The sequence below is a fragment of the Mobula hypostoma genome, chromosome 2, assembly GCF_963921235.1.
Source record: "Mobula hypostoma chromosome 2, sMobHyp1.1, whole genome shotgun sequence".
NCBI classification, from domain to species: Eukaryota; Metazoa; Chordata; class Chondrichthyes; order Myliobatiformes; family Myliobatidae; genus Mobula; species Mobula hypostoma.
This window is the reverse complement of record NC_086098.1, coordinates 70,469,190-70,497,046: the sequence shown is the minus strand read 5'-3', so window position 1 is coordinate 70,497,046 and position 27,857 is coordinate 70,469,190. Positions and strand designations below refer to the sequence as shown.

At 42.2% G+C, this 27,857-nt stretch overlaps 1 long non-coding RNA gene across 1 annotated transcript in view; it reads left to right on the top strand.

Annotated features, from left to right (window-relative positions):
• The first annotated feature begins 4,996 nt into the window (after positions 1-4,996).
• The window catches only part of LOC134358821 (uncharacterized), a 149,299-nt gene continuing 126,438 nt past the window's right edge, over positions 4,997-27,857 (top strand). Inside the window, exons 1-3 of the long non-coding RNA XR_010020960.1 lie at positions 4,997-5,098; positions 8,405-8,500; positions 14,544-14,688. This is a non-coding gene — a long non-coding RNA (uncharacterized LOC134358821). The remainder of the gene's footprint in view (positions 5,099-8,404; positions 8,501-14,543; positions 14,689-27,857) is intronic.

The following is a 27,857-nucleotide window of genomic DNA, read 5'->3' as shown; positions in this document are numbered from 1 at the left end:
ATTATTATTCTATTGCACACTTAGAATGTATGCCTGCAAGAAAACGAATCTCTGGGTTGCATATGGTGACAGATATGTATGTACTTTGACAATAAATTTATTTGAGCTTCAAACTTTCTATCATACTCTTTATACCTTGTGTGACCTGTGTATACTTGAACTGTAATTCCTATGGTTACTGTTGTTGCGTCAGTGAAGTCACCAGCAAGCTTTTTATTCATCAAAGTGAGATACAGCAGGCATCAGTTGGAGACCCTTTCAGTGGTAAAGGATTTGTTTGACCCAGTCATATGCAACATTGTATGGGGTAAAGATCGAAGAAAATTTCTGAACAATGCAAACAAATCCATATTTACAATGCTTTCTTTGAATTGTACACCACTTTCATACCTCCCTCCTTTGCAACCATACTTCAAACACCCAAATACACAGAAATAACAAATATAAATTAGAATTGTCTGGTCTTCCAGTTAGCTGTGGTGATTTCCAATTAACATAGTTCCTGGTTCTTAGGAACCCATTGTTTAGAATTCTATTTTAGATTTAATGTTCAATGCATACTCATATCTGAATGTTGGTCGCTGAAGTCAATATTCACTTTACGTCCAAACCCCAAAAATGCCCTAACAGTTACATCAGACAGGTAATTTCCATTACTGACATCACTCATGTTTACAGGATCACCTGGAGGCAGGGTGTAGTTTGTGTACATTGCTCGCTATTCCAAATAGCCATAAGACATAAGACATGGATTCTCAAGGATGGGAAAGTAGAGGGAAGGGTGGGTGTCAGGGCTCTTGCTTAGACTTAATAAAAATCCCAAGATGTGCTGAAACAAGACAATAAGACATAGGAATAGAGTTAGCTCATTCGGACTATTGACTCAGCTCCATCATTCTATCATGTCTGAGTTATTATCCCTTTCAACACTATTATCCTGTTTTTTGTCCCTGTAACCTTTGATGCCCTGATTGACAGGCAGGTTTACTAGAGCTTGTGGGAGTGGTTTAAACTAATACGGCAGGGGGATGGGAACCAGTATGACAGAGCTGAGGATGAGCCAGCAGGTTTACAAGTAGCTGATGGTGTAACATGAATGTAAGGAAGGACAAGCCAATGACTGGGTACAAATACAGTCAGAGCAAAAAGTTAAATTGTACCACAGAGGAAAAATTCAAAAGGGATAAGAATGCAGGACTGAAGGTGTTGTTTTTAAATGCATGTAGTATTTGGAATAAGGTGGACGAGCTTGTGGCACAATTAAAGATTGGTTGGTATGACATTGTAGGCATCACTGAGTCGTGACTGACAGGAGGCCATAGTTGGGAGCTTAACATCAAAGGATATACTTTGTATTGAAGGGACAAGCAGGAAAGCATAGGTGGTAGTGTGGGTCAGTTGGTAAGAGATGGAATTGCAAGGGTAAAAAAGAAATTATGGGCATCATACATAGGCCTCCAAATAGTAGTCAAGATGTGGGGTTGAGATTGCAAAGGGAGATGGAAAAGGCATGTAATAAGGGTAATAACACAATTATAATGGTGGCATCTGTTAGTCTCGTGAGACCATGAATCTGTACCTGGAAAGTCTTGCTTCAGTCTGTGCTAGAGCAGCGTCTGTTGTGGCTGTAGAGTCCCACATGGGAGTGACAGTCTTGGCTGCAGCCACTTCACTTGAAGGCACTGTCCTCCAGTGTTGTCTTGGTGCTGTTTTTCCGATGAGTGTGCTTTTCTTCAGTAGCAAGCCTCAGCTTCTCTTCTCCTCTTTTTAGACCTCTGCGTAGTTCCAGCCTCCCGTGAGAGCGATCGCTTGCGATGTCCTCCCACCTCTCGACCTTCATTTTCAGTGACCTCATGTCTCTCTTGCAAATGTCTTTGAAACGAAGATGTGGCCTCCCTTGTGCTCTCTTGCCGGAGGCCAGTTCCCCATACAGCAGGTCTTTCGGGATCCTCCCGTCTGACATGCGGTGTACATGGCCCAGCCAGCGGAGACGGCATTGTTGGAGCAGGGTGAAGAGGCTGGGTATCTGGGCAAGGGCCAGGACCTCATTGTTGGTGACTCAGTCAGTCCACGTGATGTCCAGGATGCATCTCAGGCTGTGAAGGCGGAAGGCGTTGAGACGCCGCTCTTGTCTGTAGTAGAGGCTCCAGGTCTCGCTGCCGTAAAGCAGTGAGCTGAGGACACAGGCCCTGTAGACTGCAACTTTGGTGTGCATCATCAGCTTTTTGTTCTCTCAGACTCTCTTTGTCAGCCGGGCGAATGTTGAGGCTGCTCATCCGATCCGTCTGTTGATCTCAGGGTCTAGGGAGAGACTGTCCGTGATGGTGGAGCCAAAGTATGTAAACTCGTGAGCTACTTCCAGCTCTTAGTTGTTGATGGTAATGGCAAGGGGGGTGCTCAACGCCTTGGCCCAACACGTTGATCTTCTTCAAGCTGATGGTCAAGCTGAAGTCCTGGCAGGCTCTTGAGAAGCTGTCCATGAGGTGTTGCAGTTACTCTTCAGAGTGTGTTACCAGTGCCGCGTCACCTGCAAACAACATATCCCTGATGAGTACTTCGTGAACCTTGGTTTTTGCCCTCAGCCAGGACAGACTGAACAGCCTCACGTCCGATCTGGTGTGGAGGTAGACACCATCAGTTGATGTTCCAAAGGCGTGCTTCAGCATGACTGCGAAGAAGATGCCAAACAGGGTGGGGGTAAGCACACAGCCCTGCTTCACACCGCTGCGGATGTTGAAGGCCTCTGAAGAAGAGCCATGGAACTGAATGACGCCCTTCATGTCTGTGTGGAATGACTGAACTATCCTGAGGAGCCTCGGGGGACAACCAATCCTGGCGAGGATTTCGAACAGGCCGTCTCTGCTCACAAGGTCGAAAGCCTTCGTAAGGTCAATGAAAGTGACGTAGCGTGGTTGTCTTTGCTCTTTGCATTTCTCTTGTAGCTGTCAAAGGGAGAAGATCATGTCGATTATGGAGCGTTCTGACCGGAAACCGCATTGAGACAATTGTAATAGATTACCTGAATATGCAAGGGGATTGGGAAAATCAAGTTCACATCGGATTGCAAAAGAGAGAATTTGTTGACTGCCTATGAGATGGCTTTTTAGAGCAGCTTGCTCTTGAGCTTACTTGGGAAAGCACTATCTTAGATTGGGTGTTGTGTAATAACCCAAATCTTATTAGGAACCTTAACATAAAGGAACCCTTAACAGGCAGTGATTAAATTCATACTGCAATTTGAAAGGGAGAAGCATAACTCACATGTATCTGTATTGCAAAGGAATAAAGGCAATTACAGAGACATGAGATGGAGATTACCCAGGTGGACTGGAGGAAGATATTGGTAAGGATGACAGCAGAACAGAGCTGGCTGAAGTTTCAGGGAATAGTGCACAAGGCACAGGATAGATATGTCACACAGAGGAGGAAGTTCTCAAATGGCAGGGGTAGGCAACCGTGACAGATAAGGAAACTTAAGGACAGCATAAAAGCCAAGGAAAGAGCATAAAAGGTAGCAAAAGTGAGTGGGAAGTTAGAAGACTGGAAAGCTTTTAAAATCCAATCAAAGACAACTAAGAAGTTACAAGAAGAGAAAACATGAAATATGAGGGCAGACTAACCAGTAATATAAAGCAGGATGCCAAATGATTTTTCAGTTATATAAAGAGTGAAAGGGAGTTGAGGGTTGATATTAGACCACCGGAAAATGATGCTGGTGAGGTAGTAACAGGCGACAAAAAAAATGGCAGATGAACTTAACGGGTACTTTGCATCTGTCTTCACTGTGGAAGACAGTAGCAGTGTGCCAGAAGTCTGTAAGTGTCAGGGAGCAGGAATGGGTGCCATTGCTATTACAAAGGAAAAAGTGCTAGGCAAACTGAAAGATCTTAAGGTGAATAAGTCACCTGGACCAGATGGACTACATCCCAGAGTCCTGAGAGAGGTTACTGAAGAGATAACGGATGCATTGCTCATGATCTTTCAAGAATCATTTGATTCTGGCATGGTCCCAGTGGACTTGAAGATTACAAATGTCACTCCACTCTTTAGGAAGGGGAGGAAGGCAAAAGAAAAGAAATTATAGACCAGTTAACCTAACCTTAATTGTTCGGAAAGTGTTGGAATTCTTGGAGCCAATGTTAAAATAAATCAAAGTCAGCATGGTTTCTGTAAAGGGAAATCTTGACCAACAAATCTGTTAAGAGTTTTTTGAGGAAGTAACAAGCAGGATGGACAATGGAGAGGCAGTGGATTTACTTAGATTTTCAGAAGGCATTTGGTAAGGTGCCTCACATGAGGCTGCTTAACAAGATAAAATCCTATGGTGTTACAAGAGAGATACTGACATGGATAGCAGAATGGCTGACAGGCAGGAAGCAGCGGGTGAGAACATAAGAGATATTTCCTGGTTGGCTTCCAATAACTAGCGGTGTTCCTTAGGGGTCAGTATTGGGACTGCTATTTTTCACATTTTTTATCAATGATTTGGATAATGGAATTGATGGCTTTCTGGTAAAGTTTGCGGATGATACGAAGATAGGTGGAGGGGTAGGTAGTGCTGAGGAAGCAATGCAGTTGCAGCAGGACTTAGACAAATTGGAAGAATGGGCAAAAAAGTGACAGATGGAATACAGTGTTGGGAAATGTATGATAATGATAATATATTTTTATAAAAGGAACAATTGTGCAGACTATTATCTACATGGGGAGAAGATTCAAACATCAGAGGTGTAGAGGGGCTTAGCTGTCCTCATGCAAGACTCCCAGAAGTTTAGTTTACAGGTTGAGTCTGTGGGAAAGAAGGCAAATGCAATGTTGGCAGAAAGGATGTGTTGTCATTGGAGAGAGTCCAGAGGAGGTTCATGAGAATGATTCCAGGAATGAACGAGTCAACATGTGAGGAGTATTTGGCAGCTTTGTGCCTGAACTTACGGGAATTTAGAAGAGTGCAGGGGGTGGGGGAGTGGGTCTCATTGAATTCTACTGAATGTTGAAAGGACGAGATAGGGTGGATATGGAGAGGGTGTTTCCTACAGAGCGGGTATCCAGAACCAGAGGACACAACCTCAAAATTGAGGGGCGATCCTTTGGAACAGAGGTAAGGGGGAATTTTTTCAGCCAGAGAATAGTAAGTCTGTAGAATACTCTGCCACAGACTGTGGTGGAGACCAAGTCCGTGCGTATATTTAAGGCAGAAGTTGATTGTTTCCTGATCAGTCAGGGCATCAAAGGATATGGTGAGAAGGCTGGTGTATGGTGTTAAGTGGGATCCAGGATCAGTCATGATAGATTGGCGGAGCAATCTGCTTAATAGCCTAATTATACTCCTATATCTTATGGACTTATGGTCTGATGAATCAAGAATATATCAACCTCCAGTTTAAATATATCCAATAAAAGCCTCCACAGCCGGCTGTGGCAATGAATTCCACTGATACACCACCCTCTGGCCAAAGAATTTCCTCCTTATTTCCATTCTAAATGGATGTCCCTCTATTCTGAGGCTGTGCCCTTCAGTCCCAGACTCACTCACTATAGGAATCATCATCTCCACATCCACACTATCTAGGCCTTACAATATTCAGTAAGTTTCAATGAGATCCCCCCTCATTCTACTAAACTTCAGTCTGTTGTAACATGAACAAAGTCACAAGAGAGGCAAAGCTGGTAGAAAAGTAATAGTCTTTTACTCGACAAAATGATTTACAGCAGGCATCATATTGAGGCCCTTTCAGAGGAAGAGGCCTACTTGCTCCAGCGTTGCATAACATTTTATATGCTAAAGATCATAGGACAATTCTATATTCACAATGTACCTACAATGCTCTCTTTGAATTATGTTTAACTTTCACACCTCCTTCTTTGACCCCACTCTACAGACATCAAAATGAATGTCAAATCAGCATTGTCTGGTCTTCTAGTTAACTGTGGTTCATGGCTCTTAGGAACCCATTGTTCAAAGCTGCATTTTAAAGTTAATCTACAGTCCATATTCAGATCTGAAGTTAGTGTTTTGCTATATACCATAAGTCTAGAATATGATCTAATGCAGTCAGTACAGGCCTAGAGCCATCAAGCGCTCCTCATCCATTAACCATTTCATTTCCTGAATCATTCTCGTGAAAGCTCCTCAGGACTTTCTACAATGCCCAAAATGGCTCACATTATTCCACATGTGGTCTGACCAATGCCTTATAAAGCCTCAGCATTACATTCTTGCTTATATTCTAGTTCTTTTGAAATGAATGCTAACATTGCATTTCCCTAATACTAACTCAACCTGCAAGGTATCCTTTGTGAACTACTGCACAAGGACTCGTTATTCCTTTTCCAACACTGATTTTTGAATTTTGTCCCCATTTAGAAAATAGTCGAGCACCTTTATCCCTTCCACTAAAGTACATGACCATACATTTCCATGCATTATGTTCCATCTGCCTCTTCTTTGCCCATTCTCCAAACCTGTCCTGGTCCTACTGCAGACTCCCTGTTTCTCATCAATACCTGTCCTTCCACTTGTCTTTGTATCATTTGCAAACTTACCCGCAAAGCCATTTTTTTAGGGACCTCATCTCTTTTCCTTCCTATGACACTTTGTCCAGGTTATTTCCTTTGATTGTACTCTGCCTCCTGACAAGATCTGCATCTTGAACCAAAAGGCTAAACTGCTATATTTACCTCAGCTGGGCTTTCTGAGCTAGAGAAGCTCCTTAGGTTGAACTATACGCTATCAGAAGTATTGATTCATAATTCTGCCACTTATGCAACCAACAGGGAAGTCCCATAGATGTGGGATTCCAACACAACAATTATCCTGGATCGTTTCCTCTGAACTGTCACAGTTATGACAATGGTATATGTTTCAGTGGCGAACATAGAGCTATTAGCAATGAAATAGAACCATAAGCTGGGAGATTTGTAAGGCAAGCAGAAAGAAACTGTTAACATTGATTTCCATCTGGTTATGAAAAGAAATTCAGAGCTCCCATTTTAATTAAAGTAACTTGAAGTTTTGGCTGTGTTCCTCTGGGACCGATTGATGTCTGTCATGCAAGTGAGTTCTATCTTATCAAAAAATTATCTCTGACCGGTTTAAACAGGTTTCAATGAAAGGGGACTGCTTTAATATTCACTAGAAAGAAGACTAGATCCTATTATTTGGATTACTTGTTACTATTAGCAGGTGTCACATAAAAGGCGGCAATTTCACTCAGTAATTAAATAAAATAAAGCTGGGCTCTGAATATACTTATCAGAGGCTCTGTAACTTTAGAGCGGAAGTAAAGAAAATTCAAGGGAAGATTAAATATAATTATGACTGCAGATCAAGGGTACCTAGGCCCAAAGTAGCAAAAGGCACATTTAAGTTTATGTCAAGATACCATTTTAAAGCATTGTAGGGGAAGGAAGAGAGTTTGGGGTAGAATTCTTTGATTATGTTGGCTGCTTTTCCAAGAAGTGTAGACAGTGTCTATTTAGGCAATCATAACATTTTTCTTTATCTCCAGTGTATTAATGCAGCCCAAAGTAGAATATCAAAATAAATTTGACACTGGCAAATCAAAAGGAAAATCTGTTTTTTTTTTGTGATTTTGGTATCAAAAAAACAGCATTTATGATGCATCCTTGGTGGCATTTGAAATGGTGATGGCAAAGGGGTGACTCTTGGGAGCCATTCTGGTGAAGCTAACCTCATAAGTGTGTAAACACAAAACAGACTCCAGATGCTGGAAATCTGGAATAACACACTCAAAATCTGGAGGAACCCAGCAGGTCAGGCACATCTATAGGAGAAACAAACAATGGACATTGCGGGTCACAATCTTTCATCAGAGTGGAAAACAAAGTGGGCAGAAGCCAGAATAAAAGGGTGGTGGAGTGGGAGGAGCATGAGCTAGCAGGTAGTAAGTAAATTCATGTAAGCAGGGAAGGTCAGAAGATGGAGATGTGGAGGAGAAAGGCAAATGAGGTGAGAAGCTGGGATGTGATACATGGAAGAGACAAAGTGCTAAAGAATATGGAATCTGATTCGAGAGGGTATCATTGATAGAAAAGATTTAGAAGGATATAGGCCAAATGCACGAAAATGCAACTTGGATGGGTACTTTGGTTTGTAGGCAGCAGTTGGGCTGTTGGACTCAATGACACATTGACTCTATATGATCAATGTTCAGTCTAAGGATGAGAAAATGTTTCCAGCTGGTTCATGTAAAACTCTAGTGGATATTGACACAGGTGCTGCTTGATAACGTCTTAGAAGTCACCTTCCAAAGGGTTTGCTGATAGCTGAGAATAGATTGACTGGATGATAATTAGCCAGACTGGACTTATAGAGCCTTTTGTGAATAGAAATGTGAAATATTGCTCACCTAACAAGCGTTTCTACACTCCTCATTCAACTAAGGTTGATCCCTTGACTCTGCGGTAATCACAGAATGAAGAATATGCCAGATTGTGGTGAACATTTCTGCTGCCGATGATCAACCCCACAATGTCCCATGTATGTACAGTTTTGCTTTACATGATCGATTCTGAATGTTTCCATTTTAGTATATTTGTGGAACCACATAAAGAGTGTCCTCTGTCTGAACATGGAACTTTGATTCCACAAGGACAGATGTAACTGTTACAAGTAGACTGGTGAGATTGAGTTCAAGTAGGCTTATCCCATGTGTTCATTCACTCATTATTGTTCACAATCCCTGTCTGACAACTACACCCTTCAGGATTCAGTTTGGTCCAGGGTGATGCCACACAAGTGAACAGGATGATAAAGAATGCATTCAGCATGTGTGCATAGTTGGCAAGTCATGCTGTACCAATATAGAAACTTGTTCAGGCCACATTTAGATTACTGTGTGCTGTCCCAGGACAGGATGGATGCAAGGGTTATGACGAGATTGCAGAAAAAGTTTGCTGGGATGTTAAGTGGATAGTATTGTATTATCTATAAGGAGAAGCTAGACAAACTTTGTTTTCTTTTGATCACCAGAGGCTGAGGTGGTGACTTGATAGAGGTGCTTAAAACTATGAGAGGGACAGTCAGAGTAGACAGATGGTCTTTCCCCAGGGTAGAAATGTCAAATACTAGAGGATATAGGTTCGTGATGGAAGTTTAAAGGAGATTTCTGAAGAATGTTCTTCACACAAAGATACCTAGAACATGTTCCCAAGAGTGATACTGGAAGCAGATACCACAGGGACAGTTAAGAGCTGTTATACATGCAAATATACAGGCTGCCAAAAGAAGAATATATTCAGGCAGATCGGATTAGTTTGCATTGCCACAGACACGATGGGTCAAAGGGCCCATTTCTGTGCTGTACTCTTTAATTCTGTTCTATGACACAGAAAGAGAAGCTTAACTGTCCTCTCTATCTGATGGATAGTGAAGCCCCAGTACATAGTACACTCCTTGTCTATACTGCTTTCAGTTATTCTTCACATCACAATTGTCACGTAACATTTTAACCTGAAGTGCACAGGTACTTTTCACAAAATCACTGAATTAACATGAATATAATATTTCAGAATGTTTCAAAAATTCTCCCTGCTATGCTACTGGAGGAGGCACACTATGAATTTACAGAAATTTAAACAGTTACAGAGTTACTTGCAGAAAATTTGAAGTTAATAACCCATCAGGGGTGATTGATAAGTTCATGGCCTAAGGTAGAAGGTGAGTTATTAACTTCAAACTTTCTGCATAATCACTCAAAGAGTTGACCTGCAAGTGCATGTAATGAAAGCTGTATAACTCATTTCCTTCTACCTTAGGCCATGAACTTATCAATCACCTGTGCTGTAGACACTTTCTGGAGGTCCAAGATCCGTATGCTCCACGACCGTTGACTAAGTGTGTAAATGTAGGAGGGGACTATCTTGAAAAATAAATGTGCTAGGTTTTCTAAAATTGACTCCTTCTACCTTAGGCCATGAACTTTTCAATCACCCCTCGTATATATTGCCAAGTTCTTCATGCTAGCTCTTGATATTATGATACCATTCTCTTACAATTATTTAAATACACCCCAAATGTATGATATGAAATGTAAATTAAATAGACCTAGGGCATAAATGATGGTTGCCAAAAATTACAAATTAATCATTGCAAATTTGTAGAGAGATCACGGAATGTTACAAGAAACATAAGGTTGCAACACACACAAAATGCTGGAGGAACTGTGCATGTCAGGCAGCATCTTTGGAAATAAATACTCAGTTGATGTTTTGGGCCGAGACCCTTCTTCAGGACTGACTACAACTCCAATACTGTAAAAGGGCTGAATGGGAAAGAGTTTGTCAAATGTGTTCAGGAGAGTTTCCTTAATCAGTTTATAGAGGTTCCAACTAGAGGGAGTTCTTAATCTCTTATTAAGAAATGAGACAAGACAGGTAACGGAAGTTTGTGTAGGGAAACACGTTGCATCTAGTGATCATAATGTCATTAGTTTCAAGGTAATTATGAAAAAAGGATAGGTCTGGTGCTCAGTTGAGATTTTAAATTGGAGAAAGGCCAATTTTGACTGTATCAGACAGTATCTGGCAAGTGTGGATTAGGGAAGGTTGATTTCTGGCAAAGGTGTATTGCTAAGTGGGAGGCCTTAAAAGTGAACTTCTGAGAGGGAGAAGCTTGTATGTGCCTGTCAGAATAAAATACAAGGATAACAGGTATATCTTTTGAGAGATAGTGAGGCCTTGGTTAAGAAAAAGAAGGAAGTGCATGGCAGGCAAGGACAAATTGAAGTACTTGAGGACTATAAGAAATGCAAGAGAACACTTAAGAAGGAAATCAGGAGGGTTAAAAGAAGACATGAAGTTGCTGTAGCAGACAAGGTGAAGGAGGATTCTAATGGCTTCCTCAGATATACTGACAACAAAAGCTTAGCAAGGGATGTAATTGGTCCTCTGGAAGATCTGAGTGGGAATTATTGCATGAAACCAAAAGAAATGGGGGAGATGTTAAATGGATCTTTTTGCATCTGTATTTACTTGGGAGATGAACAGTGTCTGCAGATGTGAGGCAACTCAGCAACGTGATCGTGGGCCCTATGCAGAATACAGAGGAGGAGGGAGGTGTTTGCTGTCTAGAGGAAAATTAAGGTGGTTTAATTCCCAGGCATGACAGTATGTTCCCTCAGAACCTGTGAGAGGCTAACGCAGAAGTTGCAGAAATGTCTTAAAACATCCTTAGGCATGGGTGAGGTGCCAGATTATTAGAGGATAGCTACCTTTGTTCTTTTGTGTAAGAAAGACTCTAAGAAAAAACCAAGAAGTTATAGGATGGTGAGCCGAATATCAGTAGTGGGAAAGTTATTGGAAGCTATTCTAAGGCATCCGGTATATGTATTTGGATAGACAGGGACTGATTAGGGATAGTCAACATGGATTTATGTGTGGTAAGTCACGTTAAACCAATCTTATAGAGCTTTTTGAGGAAGTTACAAGGAAAAATGATGAAGACAAAGCAGTGGATGCTGTCTATGTGGACTTTAGCAAAGCTAACAAAGGCAGGTTGGTCAAGAAGGTTCACTTGCTTGGCATTCAAGATGAAGTAGTAAATTGGATTAAATATTGACTTTGTAGAAGAAGCCAGAGAGTGGTTGTAGATGGTGATCTCTCTGACTGAAGACCTGTGACTAGTTGTATGCTACAGGGAACAGTGCTGGGTCTGTTGTTTGTTACCTATATCAATGATCTGAATGATAATATTGTAAACTGTATCAGGAATTATGTGGATGACATGAAAATTGGGCTGTTGTGAACAGCGAGGAAGACTATCAAAGCTTGCAGCGGGATCTGGACCTGCTAGAAAAATGGGCTGAAAAATAGCATATGGAATTTAATGCAGACAAGTGTGAGGTGTTGCACTTTGGGAGGACCACCCAGGGTAGGTCTTATACAGTGAGTGGTATGGCACTGAGGAGTGTGGTAGAACAACGGGATCTGAAAATACAGATCCATAATTCCTTGGAAGTGGCTTTATAGGTAGAGAGGATCGTAAAGAATGTTTTGGCATATTGATTTTCATAAATCAATGTATTGAGTACAGGAGTTGGATTGTTATGTTGAAATTTTGTCAGGTGTTGGTGAGGCCTAATTTGGAGTATCGTATGCAGTTTTGGTCATCTACCCATAGTAAATAAGATTGAAAGAGTGCAGAGAAAATTAACGAGGATATTGCTGGGACTTGGGTACCTGAATAATGGGGAAATGTTGAATAGGTTAGGACATTATTGTCTAGAATGTAGAAGTTATGATAGAATTATAGAAAATTAGGTGCAGATTGGGTAAATGCAAGCAAGCTTTCTCCACTGAGGTTGAGTGAGACTATAACTAGAGGTCATGGGTTCAGGGTGAAAAATGTAATGCTTAACGTGAACATGAGGGGGAAATTCTTCACTCGGAGATTGGTGAGAGCTGCCAGTGCAATTGTTGGAAGCAAGGTCAATTTCAACATTTAAATTTGGATAGGTAGATGGAGGGTAGGTGCATGCAGGGCTATGAGACTAGGCAGGTTAATGTTTTGGAACAGACTAGATGGGCTGAAGGCCTGTTTCTGTGTGGTAGTGTTCTATGACTCCAGGTCTGTATCAATATTCTCCTGGTTAAAGTAACATGAAAATGAGTTTTCAGGTAGTGAATGAATATTCTAGTTTAAAAACAAAATGATCACAATGTAATAGCGAGGGAGTATTTCAGAAACTATGCCAGTCATTGTTTGTTCCTGGCCTTCTTTGTATTAATGGCAGTGGGTTAATATTGATGACATCAGGTGCATTTGCAAGCTAACTGCTCTCAGCATGGAGTAATTTTTTTACAAAAAAAACAACTGCAGGTCAATGCGTTTTTAGTATCTATTCATGTTAATTGTCACTCAGAAAATGTCTTTCCGAATTCACATTGATGATTCTCTTCTTAACTTATGCATTTGAATCATATTCCCTTCAGGATACTACTTTTCAAAATGGATGGACTTAGTACACATTATATTTAAGCTAAGTGATTTAATGTCTGGAATCATCCTTTGTCTCTGTCTTTGAATCAATTTAACTATCTTTATCTCAGCAAGTCAACAGAACAGGCCATAGCTGTTATAATGTCTGTCTGATTTATTGATGAGAACCTATTTATACTTCCCATCATTTAAATGTCCTTTTGAACTGCTGTTTACTGAAATTCAATCAACTAATTCTCTCTGGATTTAACTCATAAGATACCATGTCTTTTATTTTTGCAATCCTGTTTGGTATTCTCCCTCAAGATGCACCAGATATTGCTGATTCCTAGGAAGAAAAGAACATAAGTGAAATGTGAAGGGATAGGCTGGTGTGCCCTTCAGTGTGATTATGTTGGATCCAATCATGGCTTCAACACTGTTTTCCCACTCCGTCTTAACTTATTTGTAGTTGAAGATCTTCACTGACTCTATAGCTCTCTGTAGAGTACTCAAAAAGATTTCACCTCATTTCTACATTAAATAGACATTCTGTAACTATGCATCTTGCATCTAGATTCCCCAGGAGGGGAATCATCCTTTCAATATCCATCCTGTTAATCACCTTCAGAACTTTGTCATGCTTAAAAAAGATCTATAATCCAGTGAACAGTAGCCTGACCTGTCAAACCTTTCCTCACACATCAATCAAATGTCTTCCATTCCAGAATCTCTATCACCTGCTCCCATATAACCACATTTACCTCAACTGCATGGTTAGTGCCAATCTTCACACAGAGTGGTGGGAGTGTGGAAAGAGCTGCCAGATGAAGTGGTAAATGTGGGCTCACTTTTAAGATTTAAGAAAAACTTGGACAGGTACATGGATGAGAGGTGTATGGAAGGATATGGTCCAGGTGCAGGTCAGTGGGACTAGGCAGAAAAATGGTTCGGCACAGCCAAGAAGGGCCAAAAGGCCTGTTTCTGTGCTGTAATGTTCTATGGTTCAAACTTAAATTTTTTATATTAATAAAGAAAAAAATTAAAAACCTTTTCTGGCCATAACAAAACTAAATATAATTGATAATTAAAAAGAAGTGAAGTATTTTTTAAAAATCTTACCTCACTCCTTGACTCTTTCCACCATAACCTTAAAATTCCCATCATTCTCATTGGAGCTGTGATTATCCGCCCCGTCTCACTTGAGGTAGGATTTCTGTAGTATAATACCTGAGAATTTCAGATGGCCGGATTCCAGCACTGAATTCTATGGGAGGTCTTCCAAACCTGCCAGTATAATTTGGGACTTCTGCATATGGGAGTACAAGTGCAGAAGTCCTGGATTTACTGCCTAAATGCCAGTGGTTCCACTAGAAATTGCTGATGTTTCAATTGAAAAATACACCCTGTGAATCTCCATTCATAATATTGAAGGAAAACAATGATAACCACTGCTGAGATTTTCTAACTTCAGCAGCTGGGAGCATGCACTCACATACTGTATACACAACTCATAGTTCACAAAGCTATATTTCACCTTAGATTTAATGGCCTTTTGACTGGTATTTTTCTATACTGTTGTTGTGGCCTTGAATTTTTGTTAAAGGCTCTGCAGGTCATCAGCAGAAATTCAGAGGAGAAAGGAATAAATGTAAACATCTGCTTCCAGTCATCTTCATGTGGAAATCCCATCAATTTCTATTAAAGCCTGTGAGAAGCTCCATTGGTACTCAATCGTGAAGCATCTGCAGGTAATTTTGCATTATCTCTGACTGGCAGTGAATCCACCATAAATTTCTTGACTTCTCTTTCTATAAAATAACATTTTTCGTCACAAATGAGAGATAGCTTGCTTTTGATCTTTTTATTCTGCTGGTAAAGGTTTGATGATTCAATTTATGAAATGTTCCATTGATTGTAACAATTCAGTTAGTACTGGTGTCATTGATCAGTGCTCACAGCTTCTGTTATGGAACAGACAAATTATTCCATTTACAGGACTTTATTCTGCAGGAGCTTCCTGTAAGATAGCAAGCTCTTATACTGAATGAAAAAGAATGCAGCATCTGGAGAACAGTGCTGACAACTTCTTTTCCCAATAAGTGTGTTAGTCATAATTCATTTCAATAGATCGGCTTGAAAAATTTAACCTAGGAAATACTATTGATATGTCAACATTGAAACATTATATATTAATTTGTCATTCCTGCATCTGCTACTGCATTGCTAGATGGTTTGACACCTGTATTGAAATATCAGACTGAGTAATGTCACATATATTCATGCAATGTATCTCTATCTCACCCAATCAAAGCATTTCCATAGTGGGTTCCTAGACCGTTCGAGCTAACTGGAATTGCACTGAGAACGGTAAGCGTAAAGGAGGTGGGCTTGCGTTTCGGTAAACAACAGATGGTGCAATCCTGGTCATACTACGATCAAGGAACGTGTTTGTAGCCCGGATAGTGAACTTTTTGCTGTTGGATTCCAGCCATATTACTTGCCAAACGAAATCTCACATGCAATTGTGGTTGTTGTGAACATCCCTCCCTCTGCCAACCCGACATCGGCGTGTAACATCATTTACACCGTCATAGCCAGACTACAAACCCAGCACCCGAGTGCCCTCATTACCATCTCGGGTGACTTCAACCAGGTTACCATGGCTAGAACACTGCCCAACTTCACGCAGTATGTCAGCTGTACAACCAGAGGGGAGAGGACTCTGGATTTGATGTACGCTAACGTTAAGGATGCATACAGCTCCTCTCCCCTCCCCCCATTGGGAAGGTCAGGTCACAACCTGGTGCATCTAAAACCCTGCTCCGTGCCTCTGGTGAAGAGTAAACCTGCAACCTCGAGGACAGTGAGGAAATGGTTGGAGGAGGCTTATGAGGCGCTCCAGGGTTGTTTTGAGGTGACAGACTGGCAGGCACTCTGTGAGCCACATGGAGAGGATATTGATGGGCTCACAGAGTGTATCACTGATTACATCAACTTCTGTGTGGACTGCAATGTTCCAACAAGAACTGTCCTTTGTTATTCAAATAACAAGCCATGAGTAACAAAGGACATTAAGGACATCCTGAATGCTAAAAAGAGGGCGTTTAGAGATGGAAATAGGGAGAAGCTGAGGGCAATACAGAGGGACCTGAAAGCCAGGATCAGGGAGGCTAAAGACAGGTACAGGAGGAACCTTGAGTGGAAACTCCGGCAGAACAACATGAGAGAGGTCTGGAGTGGGATGAGGACCATCACTGGGTTCCGGCCAACTAGCAACAGAGGAGCTGAAGGCAGTGTGGACAGGGCCAATGAACTTAACCTGTTCTTTAACAGATTTAACATTGCGGCCCCTGCCCATCCCCCACATGAGTCATCTGTTGTCGGTCCCCAACCAACACATATTCCACTCTCCCCTCCAATCCCTCCTCACAGTCCCCCACCCTGCTCTCATGACTATACCCCTTCCCTACATGAAACCACTACGGTGGGCTTCACAGCTGAACAGGTGAGAAGACAACTGAAACATCTCAACCCAAGCAAGGCTGCAGAACCGGATGGTGTCAGTACCAGGGTGCTCAAAGCCTGTGCCCCTCAGCTATGTGGAGTACTTCGCCATGTCTTCAACCTGAGCCTGATGCTCCGGAGGGTTCCTGTACTGTGGAAGGCGTCCTGCCTCGTCCCTGTGCTGAAGACGCTGTGCCCCGGCAGCCTCAATGACGACAGACCGGTGACATTGACCTCCCACATCATGAAGACCCTGGAGAGACTTGTTTTGGAGCTGCTCCGGCCTATGGTCAGGCTACACTTAGATCCCCTCCAGTTCGCCTACCAGCCCTGACTAGGAGTTGAGGATGCCACCGTCTACCTGCTGAACCATGTCTACGCCCACCTGGACAAGCCAGCGAGCACTGTGAGGGTCATGTTTTTTGACTTCTCCAGTGCGTTCAACACCATCCGCCCTGCTCTGCTGGGAGAGAAGCTGACAGCGATGCAGGTGGATGATTCCCTGGTGTCATGGATTCTTGATTACTTGACTGGCAGACCACAGTATGTGTGCTTGCAACACTGTGTGTCCGACAGAGTGATCAGCAGCACTGGGGCTCCACAGGGGACTGTCTTGTCTCCCTTTCTCTTCACCATTTACACCTGGGAATTCAACTATTGCACAGAGTCTTGTCATCTTCAGAAGTTTTCTGATGACTCTGCCATAGTTGGATGCATCAACAAGGGAGATGAGGCTGAGTACAGGGCTACGGTAGGAAACTTTGTCACATGGTGTGAGCAGAATTATCTGCAGTTTAATGTGAAAAAGACTAAGGAGCTGGTGGTAGACCTGAGGAGAGCTAAGGTACCGGTGACCCCTGTTTCCATCCAGGGGGTCAGTGTGGACATGGTGGAGGATTACAAATACCTGGGGATACGAATTGACAATAAACTGGACTGGTCAAAGAACACTGAGGCTGCCTACAAGAAGGGTCAGAGCCGTCTCTATTTCCTGAGGAGACTGAGGTCCTTTAACATCTGCCGGATGATGCTGAGGATGTTCTACGAGTCTGTGGTGGCCAGTGCGATCATGTTTGCTGTTGTGTGCTGGGTCAGCAGGCTGAGGGTAGCAGACACCAGCAGAATCAACAAACTCATTCGTAAGGCCAGTGATGTTGTGGGAATGGAACTGGACTCTCACATGAGGTGTCTGAAAAGAGAATGCTGTCTAAGTTGCATGCCATCTTGGACAATGTCTCCCATCCACTACATAATGTACTGGGTGGGCACAGGAGTACATTCAGCCAGAGACTCATTCCACCGAGATGCAACACAGAGCGTCATAGGAAGTCATTCCTGCCTGTGGCCATCAAACTTTACAATTCCTCCCTTGGAGGGTCAGACACCCTGAGCCAATAGGCTGGTCCTGGACTTATTTCTTGGCATAATTTACATATTATTATTTAACTATTTATGGTTTTATTTCTATCTAATTATTTATGGTGCAACTGTAACGAAAACCAATTTCCCCCAGGATCAATAAAGTATGACTACTACTACTACTACTCTAATCAGTGGCAGTAATTCATGGGCTATAACCTTCATTCACAATACTCCAGTTGAAATGTATAAATTTCACTGATATAAACTGATAGTTTGTGAATTATAGGAACAGGACCTATGAACTTATACTTCAAATTGGAGCAGTCTTAATAACAGTTCTCTTTGCATTTAAGAAAATTAATATTTTGAAGCTAGTTTTGCTGGTAAAGTGATTGGTACTATTTAAAAAGGTAATGATAATTTCCGAGCTGTGCACACATGGCATGAGAACAGCAAAATAAATGGGATAGAAACAAACGGCTGTGCCATGTAACAAGCAGAACATTTTAGCAAGTATAATTAGACAAGTAAACTGCAAATCTTGGAAATGAATTTATAGTAATGATAGAGATATCTCAGGTATAACTTATAAACAATGCATAGCACTAACACTAATCACTGGTCACTGATGAGTGATGCATGGTGAATGGTGGTACATTTTTGAAGAAACTGATTTAATTAGTGCACGTTCTGTCTTCTATCAGCAATCCAATCCCTCTTGACCTTCCAGTTTCAAGCCCTCAGTCCACCAATCAGAAGGTGCTATCATTGTCTCCTCTGTAACATGCAGGAAGCATCTAACACATCCAGGGAACAGCTCTGTGGTTGTGAGCATGTAGCAATGGCGAGAGAATGAAGTAACGTTTTAGTTCCCTGGACACTTGTGAATATTGATATTCACTGCTTAAGTCAATAACTAGCAGTAATTCTGCTCAACTCTCAGGATGAAGTTATGTGATTCAGGTCTCATTTACCAAGGGACATCATTGACCTTTTTAAAGGAGTCTCATCATCATCCACAATGTAATACACACCTGGTATGATGTAAGTTATGTTGACATGTACATCTCTTTATTGATAACAAATCTAATAAAAAACAATATTCCAATGTTATCCAGTCCTGGCTTCCAACTTGTCTGTAATCACTGCAGAATATTTTCTTGTACAGCTCAGATACAGACCTTCTGGCCAAATAAAAACATATCAATTATTAAGTACTTATCTATACTTAGCCCATTTACAGTACACTTGGTTCATAGCCTCCTATTTGATGGCACTTCTTCTGCATACTTCAATATTGTGAGAGTCTCTGTCTCCACCACCCATCCAGACAATGAATTCAAAGTACAGCTACCTCTAGTTGCGAGGATTCTTCTTCAGATTCCCTCTAAACTTTTTTGCCTTTGCTTTATGCATAGTAAGGAAATTAGGGGTTATGGGGAAAAGCCAGGTAGGTGGAGGTGAGTCCATGGTCAAATCAGCCATGATCTTATTGAATGAGAGAGAAATGACCTACTCCTGCTCCTATTTCTTATGTTAAACCGATGTATCTACTTTTAGATACCACTGTACAACAAAAAGTTTCCTGCTACTTACCCTAATCCATATTCATCATATTGTGACGCTGGCGGGGGCGGGGGAAGGGGGTGTGGGGGTGGCATGGTCGACAGTCAGCCCCTGCATTTCTAATGATCAGTACCGTTTAGTGATGTTCTGTTAAAATACTTTTGTGGGATTATGGTGGAAAGTTCCAGTTCTTTTATTGTTAGATTTTAGTTTGGGTTATACAGTTATTTGTTTGTGTATTTGTGGGTTACCCTGATGGTAACTGAAGCCGAAGCTCTATGCTCGTCGTGGGGAACACTGGAGGTGCGTGATGGGTTGCTGTTCCGGCAGTGGTAGTTGACAGACACCTCTTGCAGCTGGTGAACCTCTGGGGGCTCCGCGCCACGGTGTTGCGGGCAGTACTCAGGCTGGTGGGGGCCCGCCATTCTAGAGTTGCAACGAAGTTGGGCAGCTTCTGCGAACGCTTCTACAGTACAGGCAGGATGTGGAGCTGTTCATATACTGCTGCGACCCTTGCTTAGCCCAGAAGGGGCTGGGCCGCCAATGCAGCAGTGTAATAGGTGGGGATCCTAGTACGAGTCTATTGCCCCTCTCGGAAGAATGACCGATCTCCCAGGCTGTGAAGCCAGGAAGCCACTAGAAATGGTGGGGGGAGGGGGAACAGGAGAGGTGCTTGACCACATCTCCAGTGTGGTATATTGGGTGCGTTTGCCAGAGTGGCGCAAGGCAGTCGTGCTGTACCGGGACCAGCTGGCACCATGTTGATCCTTAGCCAGCACTAACCCACATATGCTGGAGGAAGGAACTGACACTCAGGTGCCCTGCCTCTTGCCTCACAGTAACAGGGCCTCCAGAACCCCCCAGTGCCCCGGGCGGCAGTGTTGACTTTGTTATGGGCTCTGGGGTTGCCAAGGACAGCTGACCCTATTGTGATACTCTGGGTGGGGGTGGGGGCGTGGTTGACAACAGGCCCCTGCATTTCTAATAACCAGCACTGGTTATTGTTCTTGTGTTAAATGCTTTTGTGGAATTACTGGGAGTTCCAGTTCACTTATTGTTACATTTTTGCTTGAGTTATACAGTTATTGGCTTGTGTATTTGTAGGTTACCTTGGCTGTAACCAGGGTGTGAGATGGTCACCTTCCCTGTCTGCATGGTTGGGTTCACTCTCCTGGTCATGGTGTCCGGTCTCTTTTGTTTATCACAATAAAACAGTTGTTGAGTTAATGCTGCTTCCTCGAATGTCACTATGAACCAAATGCTTGCCACAATAGTTTATATACCTATATAGTCACACTTTTCCTCTAGTCTGGCAACCAGAACTACGCTGCAGATGTGTCTAAATCAATAAGTAAACCAATGCTTTGTAAAGTTCTGCCATGTTTATATGCCTCAGTTACTGAAGGCAGCTCAATCAACACCAAGAAGGCAGAAAGCATGGTCATCTCCAGAAAGACGAACATCCCACAATGTGTGATCAAGATTGGAAATACAAACATCAAACAAGTTAACAAATTCAGATATCTTGGCAGCCTAATAACGAGTGACGGCAGGTGCGACACAGATATCACACACAGAATAGCGATGGTGAAAAAAGCTTTCCAAAAAATGAAGACTATATAGTCATCACACTTAGCAGAGCTTAACTTCAGTCAGACATACAATGCAATCTGTTCACAACAGGAATTCTGCAGATGCTGGAAATTCAAGCAACATACATCAAAGTTGCTGGTGAACGCAGCAGGCCAGGCAGCACCTTTTAGAAGAGGTACAGTCGACGTTTCAGGCTGAGACCCTTCGTCAGAACTAACTGAAGGAAGAGTTAGTAAGAGATTTGAAAGTGGGAGGGGGAGCGGGAGATCCTGATGTATGTTGCATGCAGTCTGTTCTCTAGCATTTGGAAAGGATCAAGGGTGAGAGTGGTCAGGGGTTTAGGGAGAGCAATGTAACAAGTTCATCTATATGTGTGCCAACATGTGCATCCTGACAGGATTCTACGTGTGTGCCTGTGTGTGTGTGTGTGTGTGTGTGTGTGTGTGTGATTCTGTGTGTGTGATTCTGTGTCAGTGTCCATGCTGTAGAGACTGGTCTCCTACCATAAAGTCAGTCTCTGACTCTGAGATCTGTGGGTTCAAAGTAAAATTATTATCAGAGTGTAACCTTGAGATTCATCTTCTTGCAGGCACCCCCAAAACAAAGAAACAAATAGAATCTATGAAAAACCACACACAACAATAATTGACAAACATCCAATGAGAAAAAGAGGACAAATTGGGCAAATAATAAAATGTAAACAAATCAGACATAGAACATGAGCTGCAGACTCCCCGAAAGGCTGTGGAATCCATTCAACGCTGATGCAAGTGAAGCCAGTCCAGGACTCTGATGGCTGCAAGGCAACAACTGCTCCTGAACCTGGTAGTGTGGGATCCAAGACTCCTGTATTCCTGCCCGATGATAGTAGTGAGAAGAGTGGGAGATGGGTCTCACAGGCAGAGGGGGTGGTATCATGTGAGGGAACTTGGCTGGCAAGGACTGGTGGGGCTGAACACCAGTTCATTTTCTGCTCTCAGGCCTTGATGTTATAATCTGCCTTGAAGTCCACCCCAGTGATGGCTAACTTTCATCTTCAAGGAGCCACACTTGCATTCCCAAGAGTCAAATTCGCTACCTTCTTCAGGAGAATCTAAAATTGTTAGTTCATTTAGATGGTTCAAAAGGATATTGCTTAAAGAAAAATTACAGGCTGTGGCTTGCAGTGATCATAGTTCAGAAGAAGTATATCTAGTAGAATGTCTAGTCGTTAAGACCACAAGATCATGAGTTATAGGAGCAGAAGTAGGCCATTCAGCCCATCAAGTCTGCACCACAATTCAGTCATGGACTGATCTAATTCTTCCAGTTATCCCCAGTCCCCTGCCTTCTTCCCATACCCTTTAATGCCCTGGCTAATCAAGAACCTATCTATCTCTGTCTTAAATGCACCCAATGACTTGGCTTCCACAGCTGTTCATGGCAACATATTTCACAGATTTACCACCCGCTGACTAAAGCAATTTCTTCACATTTCTCTTCTAAATGGACGTCCTTCAATCCTGAAGTCATGCCCTCCTGTCCTAGACTCCCCTACCATGGGAAATAACTTTGCCATATCTAATCTGTTCAGGCCTTTTAACACTCAAAATGTTTCTATGAAATCCTCCTTCATTCTCCTGAACTCCAGGCAATACAGCCCAAGAGCTGCCGGTTCCTCGTACAGTAAACCTTTCATTCCTGGAATCATTCTCATGAATCTTCTCTGGACCCTTTCCAATGTCAGTATACCCTTTCAAAAATAAAAAAGGCTGAAACTGCATACAATACCCCAAGCAACACACATCAAAGTTGCTGGTGAATGCAGCAGGTCAGGCAGCCTCTCTAGGAAGAGGTACAGTCGATGTTTCAGGCTGAGACCCTTCGTCCTGCAACGTCGACTGTACCTCTTCCTAGAGATGCTGCCTGGCCTGCTGTGTTCACCAGCAACTTTGATATGTGTTGCTTGAACTTCCAGCATCTGCAGAATTCCTCGTGTTTACAATACTCCAAGTGTGGTCTCGCGAATGCCCTATAGAGCCTCAACATCACATCTCTGCTCTTATATTCTAAACCTCTAGAAATGAATGCCAACATTTCATTCCCCTTCTTCACCACTCACTCAACCTGGAGGTTAAACTTTAGGGTATCCTGCACAAGGGCACCCGAGTCCCTTAGCATCTCTGCATTTTGAATTCTCTCCCCATCTAAATAATAGTCTGCCCGTGTATCTCTTCCACCAAAGTGCATGACCATACACTTTCCAAGAATATACTTCATTTGCCACTTCTTTGCCCATTTCCCTAAACTATCTAAATATCTCTGCAGGCTCTCTGTTTCCTCAACACTACCTGCTCCTCCACCTATCTTTGTATCATCGGCAAATTTAGCTACAAATCCATTAATCTCATAGTCCAAACCATTGACATATATCGTAAAAAGCAGGGGTCCCAACACCGACCCCTGTGGAACCCCACTGGTAACCAGCAGCCAGCCAGAATAGGATCCTTTTATTCCCACTCTGTTTTCTGCCAATCAGCCAATGCTCCACCCATGCTAGTAACTCTCCGATAATTCCATGGGCTCTGATTTTGCTTAGCAGCCTCATGTGTGGCACCTTGTCAAAGGCCTTCTAAAAATCCAAGTACACCCCATCTGCTGCATCTCTTTTGTCTATCCTGCTTGTAGTTTCCTCAAAAAATTGCAGTAGGTTAGTCAGGTAGGAATTTCCTCTCAGGAAACCTTGCTGGCTTTGTCCTATCTTATCATGTGCCTCCAGGTACGTCATAATCTCATCCCTAACAATCGATTCCAACAACTTCCAACCACTAATGTCAGGCCTGTTAGGTCTATAGTTTTCTTTCTACTGCATCCCACCCTTCTTAAGTAGCGGAGTAACATTTGCAATTTTCCAGTCATCCGGTACAATGCCAGAATGTATCAATTCTTGAAAGATGATTATTAATGCCTCCGCAATCTCTCCAGCTACTTCCTTCAGAACCCAAGGGTGCATTCCATCCTGTCCAGGAAATGTATGCATCCTCAGACCAGTAAACCTCCTGAGCACCTTCTCAGTCATAATTTTCACTGCACATACTTCACTTCCCTGACACTCTTGAATGTTCGGTATACTACAGATGTCTTCCACTGTGAAGACTGATGCAAAATATGCATTCAGTTCCTCTGCCATCTCTGCGTCTCTCATTACAATATCTCCAGCCTCATTTTCTGTTGATCCTATATCTACCCTCAACTTTCTTTTACCCTTTATAAACTTGAAAAAGTAGTTTTCTGAGTTGCCCACAGAATGTCGACATATGTCGCCAGTGCCATCTTAACACCATCTTTGTATGCAATGATCATATATTAAATCAGTTACACTCCCCTCCCCTACCCCTCTCCTCCTCCACAATGTGAATTTTAGGACTGGAAATGTCAAGGTATCTATGAACAGCATGAATAATGACAGACTGAACCCTACTCTGCTATCACAGATGTTTTCACATTGATATCAGTGCCCTGAGTCAGGCACAAATAAAAACCTCCTTCTGGAGAGACACAGGAGTGCAAGAAAGTAGGAGTAAGGGATCATGAAGCTCCTTAAGCCTACCCCACTATTCAGTATAATCATAGTTGATCTATGTTGACCTTAACTCTTCTCCTGTGCCATATATTTATCCACCTCTGTTTTAAATGTTTCTAATGATCCAGCTTCACCACTCGCCAGGTCAGAAAATTCACAGTTTCACCTCTTTTTTAAAATTTCTCATAATTATGTCCTGTCAACTTCTACATGACAGGGTGGATGTTGGGGAATGTTTTTACTATTGGAAATGGAGTCTTCCATAGTGAAAACATCCTAACATCTACTCTGTCTTCGTCCCTTAGGATCTTGCATGTTTGTAGATTACCCCTCATTTTTCTTAATTCCAAGCAATACAAACCCAAGCTATTTAGTCTGTCTCGGTGTGACAATCATCTCATGAATAAGTCAATGTTACTCTACATTCCTTTACGTAAGATGACCAAAACTGCACTAATATTTCAGGTGCAGCCTCACAATTACAACAAACCCCAACACCTTTTCAATGAAGGTCAATATATCATTTGCCTTCTTAGTTACTTGATGAACCTGCCTGGTGTTTTTGTGATTCAGGTACTAGACAGTTAGCTCTTTCAGTACTTGCTCACTTGCATTCATCTCTCCATTTCAGAAACAGTTTCCCAGTCTTCTGGAACAAGTGACTTCACCACTTTAGAGACTCACAATGTATTGTGATGTAGAATCAGAGTATCTTTATCAAATTTTGCCCTCCTGACTTTTTATATCATCAGAAAATTTAGAAAACTTAGATATTGTTCCTTCCTCCAGGTTGTTAATGTAAGCAATGAATAGTTGTGGAGCTTTTAAGCTGTTTTACATACTGTATAAGAAATAAAAACAGGAATTGGCCATCTGGTCTGTCAAGTATGCTCCACCATTCAATAAGATCATGACTGATTTGACCGTGGTCTCAACTCCACCTACCTGCTTTTTCCCTTGTGGTGGAATTCGGTTCACTGTCCTTAAAGCCTTTATAACTTTCCACATGTACCCTAGCTGTAAGGCCGTTATATTGTATCAACCCATTCTTCCAAGACTAGCTTACTTTTCTGTCTAATCTCCGTAGTGAGGTCTAGCAACCAATACCCACTATTTGTTTTGCTGCTCGTTGACATTATTCATATGTGATGTTTTCAGATAACTTCTCTGGGACAAAATAATTCACACAGATGGACTAAAAGCTTCTTGGGACAGATCACAGACACCCAAAATTAATGCTGACAGTGATGACTCTCTTGAGTGCATAAATATCCCAAGAATTGTCTGATCATCTCTACCCAAGACCGTGCTTTATGTGCTAATTTAGTAAATCAGTCTGGTCTGCAAGCTTCCATAAAATTAGTCACAACGGTGCAAATAACATTAGATTAGATTATTAGATTATGAGGACACACAGTCCTCTTTTATTGTCCTTTAGTAATGCATGCATTAAGAAATGATACAATGTTTTTCCAGAATATCATAGAAACACATGACAAACCGACTTAAAAACTGACAAAAACCACATGATTATAACATATAGTTACAACAGTGCAAAGCAATACCGTAATTTGATAAGAACAGAACATGGGCACAGTAAAAGTTTCAAAGTCTCTCGAAAGTCCCATCATCTCACGCAGACGGTGAACCTCCAGCGCCGCAAACTTGCTGATGCAGCATCCTGGAACCTGGAAGCATCCAACCACAGTCCGACTCCGAGTCCATCTGAAAACTCTGAGCCTCCGGCACCGAGCACCATCTCTGCCGATTGCTTCGATCCCAGCCCCAGCAACAGGCAATAGGCAAAGCCGAGGATCTGGGGCCTTCCCCTCCGGAGATTCTCGATCGCACAGTACCAGCGGCAGCGAAGCAGGCATTTCAGAAGTTTCTCCAGGTGTTCCTCCGTGCTTCTCACGGCTGTCTCCATCAAATCAGGATTGTGCATGGCCCCCTAGTTAACACATATCGATATCATTTGGAACGGCTGCGTGTGCTGCGTTGTGCCTCCATCTTCTCCTCCCACATGGTTGGTGTTGTCTGTTTTGACGCAGGCCTGTTAACGTAATCTCATTGTAATATATTGATTAAACAAGGGGCTACAAGAACTCACTGTTTACTTGTTTTCATGGAGCTAAGCAAGGACTATGGGTTCAACATTTAACATTGTCAAAAATAACTCTGAACATTTCAAAAGATCATGCTTTTGTTCTAGAAAGCTGAAGTTAGTAATAAGCGTCATGGACCCTGGAAAGTGAACTATCACACACTATAACCCCTTAATTCCCCAGCTGTGCAAAAATATATGTAACTGTGTCTTAATGAGTTAGCCTCTACTGCTTTCTTGTTCAGAGAATTACACAGGAAAATGTGCTCATCTCAGTCCTAAATCTACTCCACTGAATCTTGAGGCTTAGTTTGCTAACTCTAGTTTTACTTACCAGTGGAAAAAAAGATTTGCTGCCTCTATCTTCAAGACAGCCAATTTTCCATCAATTCCGAAACACTTCTTCTGATGCCTTAGGCTTTGAATTTGTGCATTAGCCTCTTACATGGCACTTGTAAAATGCCTTAAGACATTTAAGTGCACAACATCCACAGACTCCAGCACTCACAACACGCTGGAGAAACTCAGCAGGTCGGGCAGCATACGTGGAAAAGATTAGTCGACGTTTCGGGCCGGAACCTTTCGTCAGGACTGTAGAGGGAAGGGGCAGAGGAAGGGAAGCCCCTTCCCTCTACAGTCCTGATGAAGGGTTCAGGCCCAAAACATCGACTGATCTTTTCTACGGATGCTGCCCGACCTGCTGAGTTCCTCCAGCATGTTGTGAGTGTTGCTTTGACCCCAGCGTCTGCAGTTTATTTTGTATCTACAAACTCCAACTCACTCTTTTACATCCTCAAAGAATTAAAGCAAATTTGTGAAATATTATTTAGGTTTAGTCGTGTTCATTTTTGCTAAATGATTAGCTAGTTCTCTTTTAAAAATGGACTAGAATTTTGCCAACAATACTGTTAAACTCTCTGGACTATAGTTCCCAGCTTTCTAACATCCTTCCTTTTGATCAAGGCGATGACATTTGCTGTTTTCCAATCTTCTTAGTGTGTGAGTTATGAGAATTGTCAACCACTGGCTCCAATATCTCTGCATCCACTTCCTTAGAACTCTTTGGAGCAGACAATTATGATCTGGTAGATTAACCACGTTCAAATACTCAATTGCTCAAATACTTTACCCCTTCCAATTGAATTTTTGTAATCTTTATCATGTTATTTGAAATTAGTCTTCATGATTCATAACGGGTATTAGCAATGACTTCCTCGGAGAAGATT